Genomic DNA, 13622 nt, shown 5'->3' on the forward strand with positions numbered 1-13622 from the left:
ACATCTTCAGGCTTGATCTTAAGCTGATGATAACCAGATTGCAAATCAATCTTGGAGTATACTTTCGATCCTTGCAGCTGATCGAATAAGTCATCAATTCTAGGCAATGGATATTTGTTCTTGATTGTGACTTTGTTGATTTCTCGATAATCCACACACAATCGAAGAGATCCATCTTTCTTCTTAACAAATAACACCGGTGCTCCCCAAGGAGACACACTCGGCCGAATAAATCCTTTATCTAAAAGATCTTGTAGCTGTGCCTTCAGCTCTTTCAATTCAGCAGGTGCCATTCTATAGGGCGCTTTAGAAATAGGGGTAGTCCCAGGGACAAGATCTATCACAAACTCAACCTCCCTATCAGGTGGCATGCCCGGCAATTCAGCTGGGAACACATCCTTGAATTCTCGCACAACTGGGATATCATCAATTTTGATGGCTTCACCACCACTCACAGAAATACTAGCCAGATAGGCTACACACCCTCTCCGTATCAACTGTCGGGCTCGCGAAGAGCTAATAGTCATTGCGAACAATGAACTCTGACACCCTTTATAAACAAACTCCTGTTGACCCGGTTCCCTAAAGGTCACCGTTCTGTTCGTGCAATCTATGGTGGCATAATACTGTGTCAACCAATCCATACCCAATACTACATCAAACTCACCTAGTTTGTGTAGTGCCAATAAATCCACTGGCATAATCCAGTCGCCTACCCTAACTGGGCAGCGAGGGCAAAACTCACGAACATCAAGGGTATGGTCAGGTACAATCACTCGTCCCAGATGCAAAGTAGGTGCTAAAGAAATGCTATGCAACTCGGCGAACTGCCGATCAATAAAAGAATGCGATGCACCAGTATCAAATAATGCACGAACACGAATATCATAAAGCATAATAATACCTGCTACGACCTCCTGTGCTGCTGCGGCGCCCTCAATCTGGGCGGCGTACATCCGCCCACTCGAACCCTGCTGCGAACTCTCTGACTGCCGCTGTCCTGATGGTCGCCTAGACTGATAAGGCGCTGTCGGGGTCCCCTGGCTCGGAGCTGAAGATGCAGGGGCAGTCGCTGATGAGGGTGCCGGCAAAGAACCTCTCGGGCACTCTGAGCGAAAGTGGCCCTCCTGGCCGCAAAGGAAACACCTGCCCCCACGCTGGGGACACTGTGGCGGTACGTGAGGCCCACCACAGATAACACAACGCGGCTGTGAACGACGCTCGGGTGCTCCACGGCGTGCTGAAGAACCTCGACCCCTCGACTGTCCTAACTGTCCCCTCGGATACTTTGGCGGTCTCCTGGAGGACTGCTGACCACTGCTCTCAGCTGCTGGTCTCTTTCCCTTGCTTCTATCTACGACATCCCTTTCTTTCATTATCTCCGCCCCTTTCTCAACGATCAATGCTCTGTTCACTACATCCCTGTAAGTAGATAGGTTTGACGCCTGGACCAATCGAAAAATCGCAGGTCGCAAACCCACCTCGAAAATGCGAGCCTTGTCCTCATCATCTCGAACTACAAAAGGAACACAGTGCAGTAATCGGGAGAACTCTCGCTCGTACTCTGCCACTGTCCTGTCCCCCTGCCTCAGGTTTCTCAAATCCCTTTCCATCTGTCTCTTTACACTCTGAGGAAAGTAAGTAGTCAACAACAGTTCCTTGAACCTGTTCCACGTGATAGCAGCCAAATCAGCACGGGGATCCTCCCGGATGTCCACCCACCACCTGTAAGCCTCGCCATCAAGGTGGTGTGTCGCAAACCAGACTCGGTACCGCTCCTCAACAAAAGTGTCATAGAATAACTTCTCCATGTGCATTAACCATTTTTCAACCACCCAATGATCGGCTTTCTCCCCGTCAAAGATATGAGGGTTGCAGCGACGGAATTCATTTAATCGTTCCATCATCCGCTCTCGCTCCTCAACTCCCACCATCTCGGGTAACACTGTCCCAGATGCTTCTACGGGTACTGGTGGTGGTACTACTGTCTCCTGTCGAGTCTCTGCCCTCGGAGCTACTGGGGGTGTGTCAAGTACAGGCGACTGTGCTCTCACTGTGGTGCCCCTCTCTGGTGCTACAGGTACAGAATCTGGAATCTCTCTGTCGGTCGTCTGCCGCAGTAGCAGATCCTCTAACCTCTTCATCCTGTCCTCCTGTCGACGAGCAGCATCCATCTGCTGTCGTGCGGCCGCAGCCTGCTGAGCAACCAGATCTGTCAGCTTTGCGAGCTGATCCTGCAACTCGTGGATCCCACTAGATCCCGAAGTAACCGAAGTCCCCACTTCCTCTGCATCCGCCGCCTCAGCTGCCCCGGCGGCTTCCGCGATACGATCGTTGTCAGCGGCCTCGTAGGCTGCAGACAAAAACAAAATAGGTGCAATAAACTTATACTATCGATCCTCATTGAGGATAGAAACCACAACTAATCTAAGCGAAGTAATGAAAATGTAAACGTGTACACTAAACTTCCGAATGTACTTTGTCGGCTGCAAAGTGACCTCTGAAGAGTTAGTATTGATATTTCGTCAAAATCTACTATTCGAGTTTCATAAATTACACCATACCCAAGAGTATTTCGCTAACGAACACTCGCACTAGACATCGTTTCACGAGCATTCCTATAGTCCAACAGCCTAAAGGCTTTGTAGCGGTTACTAAGATAAACCCCTAGGCTCTGATTACACTATAATCTGTCACGCCCGCGGTACCCGCGGTAAGCATATCGGACGTGCAGCAGACCCGCATAACTTGCAGTATATAGGCGTCTACAAGCAAAGTCGAATAGGAGTAAACAAAAGAAAGTCCTATCCTGATATAGAGCAATGTAACAGTACGATTATATATCAACAAAGACAAAGAAGTGGTTACAATCCCAAATTGAAAAAGAGAAGTATCAACTGATAGTCGCAGTCCAAGTTCAGTACTATACTACAGAGGATACAAACAATAGGTAGATACAAAGGTGGTTTCGTACGCTATAATAGGGGATCCCCCTCGGCGTAGCCGATGCACAAGTGTGATCGAATAGCCGTCTAGTAGTCCCTAGCTAGCGCGACTCCTTGCCGACGAATCCCTAGCTCTCTGGTAGATGGCTCTGTAAAAACCACCAAAGTGCGTTTGCTTTGGAGAACTATAACAATATTGGCCAAGTGTGGTAAGCCGCAGCTCGGCGAATTACACACTAGGCTAGATGTACTAAATAGAAAGCCATAAAATAATGCATGATATCAAGAATGATGCCCTTAATAGTAATAAGATGTAATCAATGTATAGCTCTTCATACGAGTTAACATGAAATATTTGCCACAAAAGAGATATAGAATTCTGTAAATCGGATGAACATACACAGTGAGAATAAGACACGAAAATATAAAGTGACATAACTGTACACTTTACAAGTAATTAAACATTACATTATGTCCTTTTCATTTAGGCTACTTTCATTTATTCCATAGGACTACCCTAGGGTAGTCAGCTTGCGCGGCGCTCATGGACCGTGTTAATAATTTACTCCCCGTGCAATCACTTGCGCCACCCAAATTCCCGCACACGGCGCGAGCAAACTGCTCGCGTAGGCCAACTCCGGAGTGCAGGCTTGTAGGGGAGCGACTCACTAGCTCTGTCGTGCGAATGAGACGATGGCAGCAAGGCAAAATTCATGTCACATGTACTATTTCTTCATCTTTTTAGTTCACAATATTCTCGCTCTCGATCCTTTGATCGACATTTCAATATAACAAATATTAACAACAACTAGAATCCACTAGTTTAGTAAGCATGCAGGAGTAATGCTAATTTACATATGGCATTAGAATCTTTCCACTATCATGGCTCTATCAACATAGGCATAAAGCATGTTATAGTTTTCTACATGTAATCAAGCGAGTAAAAGAGAATGTCATTGTTCTCTACGTTTCATAAGTGTATTCTACACTTGTTCATAAGTCATTCAACTGAATTGAATATAAAGATAAATACGTTCATGTATATATGTTCTCTACTTTATAGAGATTTCAAGTCACTTTACTTCTCAAGTCCTATATCAAACACCAAAGCGCACAACAACACCAATTCTATAGCACATATAGAACATAGGGAAGCTCCACTTGCTCTGGTTAGGTCCGACCCACCTATTACTAAGCTCCACACAGTCCAAGGAGTTCCAAGGATCAGCTCCACTAGGTCGCAATCCTGCTGAACACGAAGCATACATATCGTATCAAAATTACGATCGAAAAGGCCAATTCGGCGCAATTACACTTCGTACATTGGAATAGCTTAAATCCCTGTTTTGGCTTAGTTCAATACCTCACGTTAAGCTTCCAAAAGGTCCTCCAAGGCCAGTCGAAGACGGTCCAAGGGTCAAATACCCTCTCGCTGCGAACAATACCGAAACGGCATCAATATTGTCGATTATAAGCTATAATAGTCGAATTCTCGCAAGATTTAATTCCAAGCTGAAATTCCTGCTTACCCGAAGTTGGAACACCTTCTAAACTCAGTCCCAAAGTCACTAATTCGTTTAATAAGGTTCAAAAACCCGCTGCAAAGAAAACAATTTTCAAATTGTATCAATTCGGTCGCATAACCCGTATATAGTCCGAAATAGCTTCATAAATGGCTAATTATTCCAATTAAGCTTCCAAGTAACTTATCCCAGATCTAAGAGGGTTAATTCTCAGCTAAATAACTCATATATACATGCTGAAATCTCAGTTTAAAACAGCGGGAAGCTAAAACCTGAAAACAATACTCAAATCGACGTTAATAATGAAAAGGTTGGGCCGATTACCTCGTCAAGCCTCCAACCAGTAGCTCACTGGTCCAGAGCTGCGAAAAGACTTCCAAAATACTCTCTCCCACGACCACGCAACCTCTGCGATGCCTGTAATCAGCGAAGAACGCACGCGGCGACGAAAACGGCGCAAAACGGCGACTTCTATGTAGAGAGAGAAAATTCCTAGAGAGAGAGAGAGAAGAAGGTAAAAGAAGCCTTCTCAGAACTCCAGCAGCATCCTCTGAGCATCCCAGGTCGTGCTGGGGTCAAGTAGATAGGAACAAGAGGTGAAATTACCAAAATACCCAAACTGCCACGTTTCTGCATTGTGTACCGGTACAGGCTAATGGCTGTACCGGTACAGCAAGCAGAAAAAGCTGATTTTCGCCTGATCAATGCACTTTCTCACTTTTAGCATTCCAAACATCCTCTAACTTATCCAAAAACTTGTTCTAACCTTTTAGAACATGTAGGATTGATCCACCCATCATTCCACATACTCGAACTTCGCAATTTGCAAGAGTTCAGTGTATTACACACAGCTACCTGTTCGACTTATTCTACCCATTGAACCTGCAACAGGTTGGGTTGCCGTCGCCGGTAACTTCGATTGTGGGCTAAACCCCATCCCCCTCAACGATTGTAGGATCACTGTCCTAGATAATCCCTTCGTAAGCTAATCAGTCAAATTCTTTATACATTTCACAAATTCCAATCCAATCATATTTTCCTTCAAATTCTGTCGAATGAACTTATGTCTCACTTTCATGAATCTATTCACCTTTGTCACGCCCCGAACCCCGTCGAACAGATGCCGAACGGACAGAGCCTCCCCTGTACGCCCAAGGCTCAACAACAGTACAAATAGAGTATAAAATTTGTACATGTGGAAGCAAACATAATGGCTTGCACGAGGGCAAGCAATAGCCAAAGTGAAAGTGCTAACTAATCAACATACAAGTACTATGATTAAATTTAAATCACATATATGCATACAACTTGTGCATTTGCATTCTTTTCTCTACCATCATTTCTTCTCTTTTACATCACATGATATCTCAAAATATAACCTTTGCATTGAAAGATAAACCCTTTTTACATCATTCATTTAACATGCTCAGAATACTAAAATCATCAAAATATAAAAGATGATAACTAAAGGGTATGCAACTAAACCAAAATGTGAAACAAACTCGGGTGGTCTCTAACTATGGCGCGATACCTTTACCGCGATCATCCGCCGGCTCGTTCGGTCCCGGCTCTGTGGAAATAGTGGGGTGAGAACTACAACGAAGTTCCTAGTAGGTTCGACCCCGATCTTTCCGACTTTTCCACTAGGTCTAAATCAGGCATAATAGAAGAAAGAATATATAGTAACCAACTAACAAATGCAGCTAATATGTCTAAATAATAAACTCAATTGTATGCTCAATGAGATGCTCATGATGAATGCAAGTTCACATTTTCTTTACACAGTCTTGTGGCTAACCCATTGGGCCCTCAGCCTGTTAGGCATTCAGTTTCCTCCCGTAGGGTTCCATAACTCACCAACTCAAAATCCCAATTTTTGGGCCCTCGGCTTCCTCTCGTTGGGACCGTCCTCTGGAGGTTCCCCTTCCCAGTGGTGACAACTCTGGAGCACACCACTCGAGGGGGAGCGACCTCCCTCAAGCCAAGACTATAGGCGAGTATGATCAATTCTTAGCTCTAAAGATTCCAATGCTTATGTGACCCTTATCTTTAAGGTTTCTATGTCACAATGTCACTATTGTTCTTTACTTGCATTCATTAACTGATACTAGTATCATATATACTAACTTGTTCTTTGTACTCATTCGCTAATGCCACACTTGTTCTCTAAGTGTTCAACTCTAGCATTCTTGTCATTTACTAATGCCACGCACTCTAGTGTTCATTTGCATGCTTGACATTTACTAATTCCACCCAATTCGTATGTCCTTTTGTCATTTTGGTTCTTTACCTCACCTCGGTTCTTATCACTTTTCATGCATACATAGGGTTTACAAGTTCTCATTCTTTACTCTCATTTCACATGCATCTATACTCATAAAATGCAACAAAAGCTCTAAATTAACCCTATTATGCAAATTGCTCAACATTCACATATGCTCAACAAAATGATGCTTTTAGACATAAAGAAAATTTCACCAATTTTGGATAGCACCACCCACCTTGGATGGTTGTAGGGATGCTACAGTTTAATTCTTGAAATTTTCGAGCGCTTACTCGCTCGCCTGCGGCAACACGAAGCCAAATTAGGCTTTTTATACAACATCTTTATCTAAACTTTTTCGTTTCGTCAAACCGAGTTTCCCATTGCGCCGGGAATACCTCTAATTAGGTTTCTATAAGGTCAATTTGCCTTAGAAACACCCTAGGGCAAAAGTACCAAATTTGGTGCCCTAACAATGCCATATGTCAAATTTCTTGGGATTGATCTTGTAGCTAAGCAAAATCAAGCTTAGAACCACCCAAGGAGCTCTCTAATACGATTCCTAAACCATTCCAACCATTCCTAGGGCATCAAAAGCTAACCCTAAGGATTAATCATGACAGCTCATGAGAAATACATAAGTTTCATGTGTTTCATGGCCTCAAGATAGTTTCTAGCCTTGCAAGAAGTTCAAATTCCAAAAACTTAGAGTATAAATCCAAACCCTAGACTCAATCTTGCATAAAACTCACTTTAGCCCACTAGCTCTCCAATGTCCACTTTATAGGAGAGCCCAAACCCTTCAAATCCACCAAAAATCCCTTCTTAAAGCCTTCTCTTCCTTCTACTCCTAGCTCTTGGAAGTAATTTTTAGAGAGAGAAAGAGAGAAATAAGAGAGGGAGAGGGTTGGGGTTGTTAGCTGTGAACGGGAGAAGTGTTACAGCATATATAATGCATAACAATTGCAACTAGGCCCCCAAACATTTGCATTTGCAGCAGACTTCAAAGTTGCTGCCAGACCAAAGTGTGCCGGTACACGGGCTGCTGTCACCGGTAACACGATTACGTAGAGGCAAACCCGAGAGCAGCCCTCTCGGGTTCGTAGCTTTTGTGCCCATACAAAATATAATGTACCGGTACACATTTAGAATTTCTCAAACCCGAGAGAAATTTCTTCTTGGGCTACGATGTTGTACCGGTACACCCCTGGTGTTAAACCGGTAACACATGCTCCAAAATGCTGTTTTTGCTCCGATTCGACTCTACTTCGCGCCGGTTGATACTAAAATCTTTCTAATCTCTCTTAAACTCATTTTTAACCCTTCCAACATTGTTGGAACGCTAAATGGAACTTGCCCAACTATTTCTTTCGCACACTTTAATCAATTTCGCTAAAGTTCGATATTTTCTACCGACTTTCGGTTCGTTACAATCTTAGTCTCCACATTCTCTTAGGCACACTTATCTATTGTAGATCTACAATCACAATGAATACATATAGGTGCTAAACGTCGCTACATAAGTGGCAAATTATAAAGAAACTCTCAAATCCACTTAGCTTCTGCTACAATTATATCCAAGGCAATGAGTTCAAATTCCATAGTACTTCCAGCAATCAAAGATTGTTTAGTTGACTTCCAAGAAACAGCTGCTCCTCCTAAAAGAAAAACAAATCCAGTAGTCAACTTTACATCGGTTGTATCACTAATCCAATTAGCATCACTATATCCTTCTAATATTGCAGGAAAGCCAGTGTAATGTAATCCATAAGATACAGTCCCCTTCAGATATCTCAAACTTTTTTCTAAGGCATTCCAATGCTCTCTATTTAGATTATGGGTATATCTTCTCAATCGGTTCACAGTGTAAGCCAAATCAGGTCTAGTATAATCTACCAAATATCCTAAGGATCTAATAATCTGTGAATATCTATTTTGACCTTTCGGATCTGCTCTATTCTTTTTAAGATGCACACTAGAATCATAGGGTGTCACTACTGGTTTGACATCAAAGTATCCAAACTTCTTCAATAACTGTTCACTGTAGTAGGATTGGTTCATAATAATTTATTTCGATTTTCTAATGATTTTCATGTTGAGAATAACATGTGCTTACCCAAGATCTTTCGTATCAAAATTTTTATTTAATAATTTCGTCACATCATATATCATATTCATATTAGTACCAAAATTCAAAATATCATTAACAAATAAATATAAGATTAACTATCTGTCTATCATATTACTTCGAATATACACATTCATCCGACATATTCACATGAAAACCATTTGATACAATGTAAGGACTGAGAATTTTGACTGTATAGCTAAACTCTCTATTGACGATGTTTATGTGTGTAATTCAATTACAAAAGCACTCGTCAAGTTTCGGGAGAAAACGAGTTAAAATGGAGATTTTACGCGATCTCCAACTTTTACTTAAAGTGAATAGTAACTCGATTTTCCGGTGAAGCCACGGTGTGAAGTTGGCTTCAGGCTCGTATCGGACTCCGTTCATAGCTATCCAATAGCTTGTTTCGAACGATTCAGCTATTCTGGCACCAATGGCATTGACGGATTTTGGGTTTGACGCACAAATTTAGAGAAAATATGAAAATACATGTTTTATACATATTAGTGTGTCACTTTGCCTTTCAGTGAGAGAGAACGGGTTTTGTCGCAAATCCGTGATCGATCAAGGCGAACCAAAATTGTAGCTTTGTTGTCTCCGTCGTGCTGATCGCACTGGTGCAATCCGTTCGCAAATTTGATGGACGGATCTGCGGAGAATGCGCATTGACCGAGGAGTGGTCGGTGTTAGCAAAACGGTATTTTCGCAAAAGTTGCAACATTTTATGTACCGTTTCGCGTGAGATCGTATGTGGAGGGGTATTCGTGCGTTTTACTCGCGCTGTGAGGGACTCGGATCAAATTATCGAGTTTAGAGGGACTTTGGNATCGAGGCGAAGCGAAATCGTAGGTTTGTTGTCTCTGTCGTGCTGATCGCACTGGTGCGATCCGTTCGCAAATCTGACGGACGGATCTATGGAGATCGCGCGTTGATCGAGGAGAGGTCGGTGATCGCAAAACGGTAATTTTGCAAAAGTTGCAACATTTTATGTACCGTTTCCAGTGAAACCGGTCGTGGAGGGGTATCCGCGCGATTTACTCGCGCTGTGAGGGACTCGGATCAAATTATCGAGTTTAGAGGGACTTTGGTGCATTTGTACCTAGGTATTTATATAGCTCTTTAGGGTTTCTTCTAGCTAACCCTAACCATAGCCTTGTCGCACCCCTCAGCCACCTTCGTACATCTCCCCTGCCCCGCCGCGCACCCGTCGGCCGCCGCCGACTGAGCCCCGGCCGGCCAGCAGCTGCTGCAGCTGCAGCCGCAACCGCAATCGTAGCCACCTTCCCTCTCCCTCACATTGTTCCTTATTCCCCCATCGTGCTCGAGACCTTCGCAGAGTATCCCTCCCCTTCCAGCCCTCTCCGGCATCGCCCCCTGAGCTCTGGCGACTGCCCCGCCGGTCGCTACCGCCTCCACGCGCCGCCGCCGCTGCTGCCCCAGCATTTTGCTGCCAGCCTAGGCCTAACCCAGGCCGAGGCAGCCCCAACTCCCTCTCCTCGCACTGCTGCCGCCTTGGGCCATTCCTGTGGCACCTCCCCAACGTTAGGCCTCCGGCCGCCGTTGCCCCGAGCAGCCCAGAGCGCCGCCGTTGCCGCTACTGCCGCCTGCAGCCTTCCAGCCCGAGCCGAGCCGAAGCCTGTGTGCAGCCTCTCCCCGCACGTCACTGCCGCCTTGAGTCGGCCACGCCGCCTCCCCCGGAGCCCCGGCGACCCGTCCCGCCGGTCGCCGCCGTACCTGAGCTCCCCGGCCGCCGCCGTGGCCGCCATTGTCATGGAGCCCGAGCCCTAGTTGGTGCGAGCTCGGTTTGCTCCGCCGTCGCAACCACCGCCGCCGCTCTCTGCCACCACCCAAGGTGAGCACCATACTCCTCACCTCTCCCACACCCATCCTTGGCCTGTGCGCACCTCGCCGTGCCGCCGGAAGCCGGCCGCAGCAAGCTTGCTCCGGCCAAGCCCGAAATGGGGCTTTTGTGGGATGGCCTACTGTTCCGAGCTTCCCGGGGCTTCCCGATCTCTAAAAAAGGGAGCACGGTGATTGTAGCAAGTCGCTGATCACCGTGCTCACCTTGGTTTCTGTCGGGAAGGCCCCGTTTCGCTATTTCGGCGATGTTGCTCCGTTTCAGCCTTTTTGGCTGTTGTTCTGTGTTTGTGCATGCTTTTCTGGCGATCCGAAGCTGTTCCGATGCCTCCGGAGGTGAGCACGGTGACCGCTGGTCAGTGCTGATCACGGTGCTCACCTTATTTTGGATCAGCAACGTCCGGTTAGTGCTGTTCAGCGCGATCTCCCTTGACTGCGCACTTTTCGCTGAACCTTCGGGTTGCTCCCGCGCTTCCCATAGTGAGCCGTTGTGCTCTGGATCATGAGCACGGCCTCCGGTACGTCGAGACCAAGCTATACGTGTCTCGGCAGACCTTGGAAGTCCTCGGTTTGCGTGAACTAGCCACTTGATCGCTCAAATCACATAAAATGATAAGATTTTATGTAATTTGAGGGACTTTTATGCAATTGTGCACCTTGTGGCTACTATGGGCAACGCGTTGGAGTGTGTGGTAACCTCTGGACTGATTGTCCATGATCCGATAGCCTTTGCGAAAATCGAAGAGTCGGTTACGGTGTGTTTTTCGGCGAAATTCGTCGAAAGAACGCAGATTCGATTCGGATTTCTTCCGACATGGTTTGGTTGTCCGTTGAGTTGTCGCTGAGCCTTGTTGGCTGGTCACCATCATCATTTTGTGGGTTCGATGATGACGGATGAGCGATGGTGCGTTCCGGTGTCGAAATAGATACTTCCGAGAACCCGGATCCGAATAATTATCCGACGATAATTGTTGGGTTGTGTTACCTTGTGTTTACTGCCAAGACATTCAAATTGGTGTGTTTTGTGGCAGCGGGTGACTCGTGGTACGAGTTGGTGAGTTTCGGGACACTNACGCCGCCTCCCCCGGAGCCCCGGCGACCCGTCCCGCCGGTCGCCGCCGTACCTGAGCTCCCCGGCCGCCGCCGTGGCCGCCATTGTCATGGAGCCCGAGCCCTAGTTGGTGCGAGCTCGGTTTGCTCCGCCGTCGCAACCACCGCCGCCGCTCTCTGCCACCACCCAAGGTGAGCACCATACTCCTCACCTCTCCCACACCCATCCTTGGCCTGTGCGCACCTCGCCGTGCCGCCGGAAGCCGGCCGCAGCAAGCTTGCTCCGGCCAAGCCCGAAATAGGGCTTATTTTTGAGTGGGTTACTATTCCGAGCTTCTCGAGGCTTCCCGATCACTGCAGAAGGGAGCACGATGATCGTGGATCATCGCTGATCATTGTGCTCACCTTATTTTCTGTCGGGAAGGCTCCGTTCCGCTATTTCGGCGGTGTAGCCCCTTTTGGACGTTTTTGGTTGTTGTTTCTGTCTTGCGCATGCTTTTTCGGCGATCCGAGGCTGTTTCAATGCTACCAGAGGTGAGCACAGTGATTGCTGGTCAGTGCTGATCATAGTGCTCACCTTACAACGGATGTCGTATCGCCCTATTCGGCGTGTTTTCCCCGACTGCGCACTGTTCGCAGAACTTTAGGATCGCTCCCGCGCCTCCCACAGTGAGCCGTTGTGCTCCGGATCGTGAGCATGGCCTCCGGCACGTTGAGACCTGTCGGTACGTGTCTCAGCGGACCTTGGAAGTCCTCGGTTTACGTGAACGAGCCACTTAATCACCCTATTTACATAAAATATTGGGATTTTATGTAAATATAGGGGCTTTTATGCAATTGTGCATCATGTGGCTATTGTGGGAAGCGCGTTTGTGTGTGTGTGGTGACCTCTCGACTGATTGTCCATGATCCGATAGCCTTCGCGGAAATCGAGAAGTCAATTTCGGTGCGTTTTTCGACGAAATTTACCGAAAGAATGCGGTTTCGGTTTAGATTTCTTCTAACATCATTTGGTTGCTCTGTGAGTTATGGCTAAGCCTTGTTGGCTGGTCACCATCATCACATTGTGGGTTCGGCGATGACGGGTGAGCGACGGTGGGTTCCGGTGTCGAAATTAACACTTCCGGGAACCCGTATTCGTACAATTATCCGACGATAATTGTGTAGTTGTGCTAGCTTGTGTTTGCTGCCAAGACATTCAAATTGGTGTGTTTTGTGCCAGCGGGTGACTCGTGGTACGAGTCGGTGAGTTTCAGGACACTTAGTGGGTCCCGACGGCGTCCCGGTGTGGTTTTCGGGACTTTCGGTGAGTTACGGCGATCGATTTTGGGAAACCGATTACGGGGATCTGGTATGGGAGGTTTGTAAGTCTCGTGCTTTCGGTTAGTAGTTTGGATACTGACCTAGTGAATCTTCTTAGGACCGGTAGACTCTGTGCGTACCTAGTGTTCCGACGCGACAGTGACAGGTGGGTGCTTCGAGCTGGTAGTCGGTGAGATCGTTTCACCTTTCCTCTGTTCTTTCATATCAGTATCGTAGTCTCTATATGTCATGTACCTTTGCTTACCGTTCATTATCTTTACTTATTGATTGCATGTGGTTAGTTGTTGATAGACATGTAGAGCAGGTTGCATATATATTGTATCTCTGTGGACCTTGGGTCCAGACAACACATCGACTCCTTTGTCATGTGTTTTAATCTGGTTGATCGTGGTTCGGCGTTGTACGCCCTTGCATCTGGCTTCGGCCAAGGCACCGGTCTCTTTTGTCGGTTTTTGTTTGAGCATACTAGTATGATTTAGTCATAGCACTGTGTATTCCAAACATCATGTTGGTTTGGCCACCAACCAAGG

The sequence above is a fragment of the Ananas comosus genome, linkage group 9, assembly GCF_001540865.1.
Source record: "Ananas comosus cultivar F153 linkage group 9, ASM154086v1, whole genome shotgun sequence".
Classification (NCBI taxonomy): Eukaryota; Viridiplantae; Streptophyta; class Magnoliopsida; order Poales; family Bromeliaceae; genus Ananas; species Ananas comosus.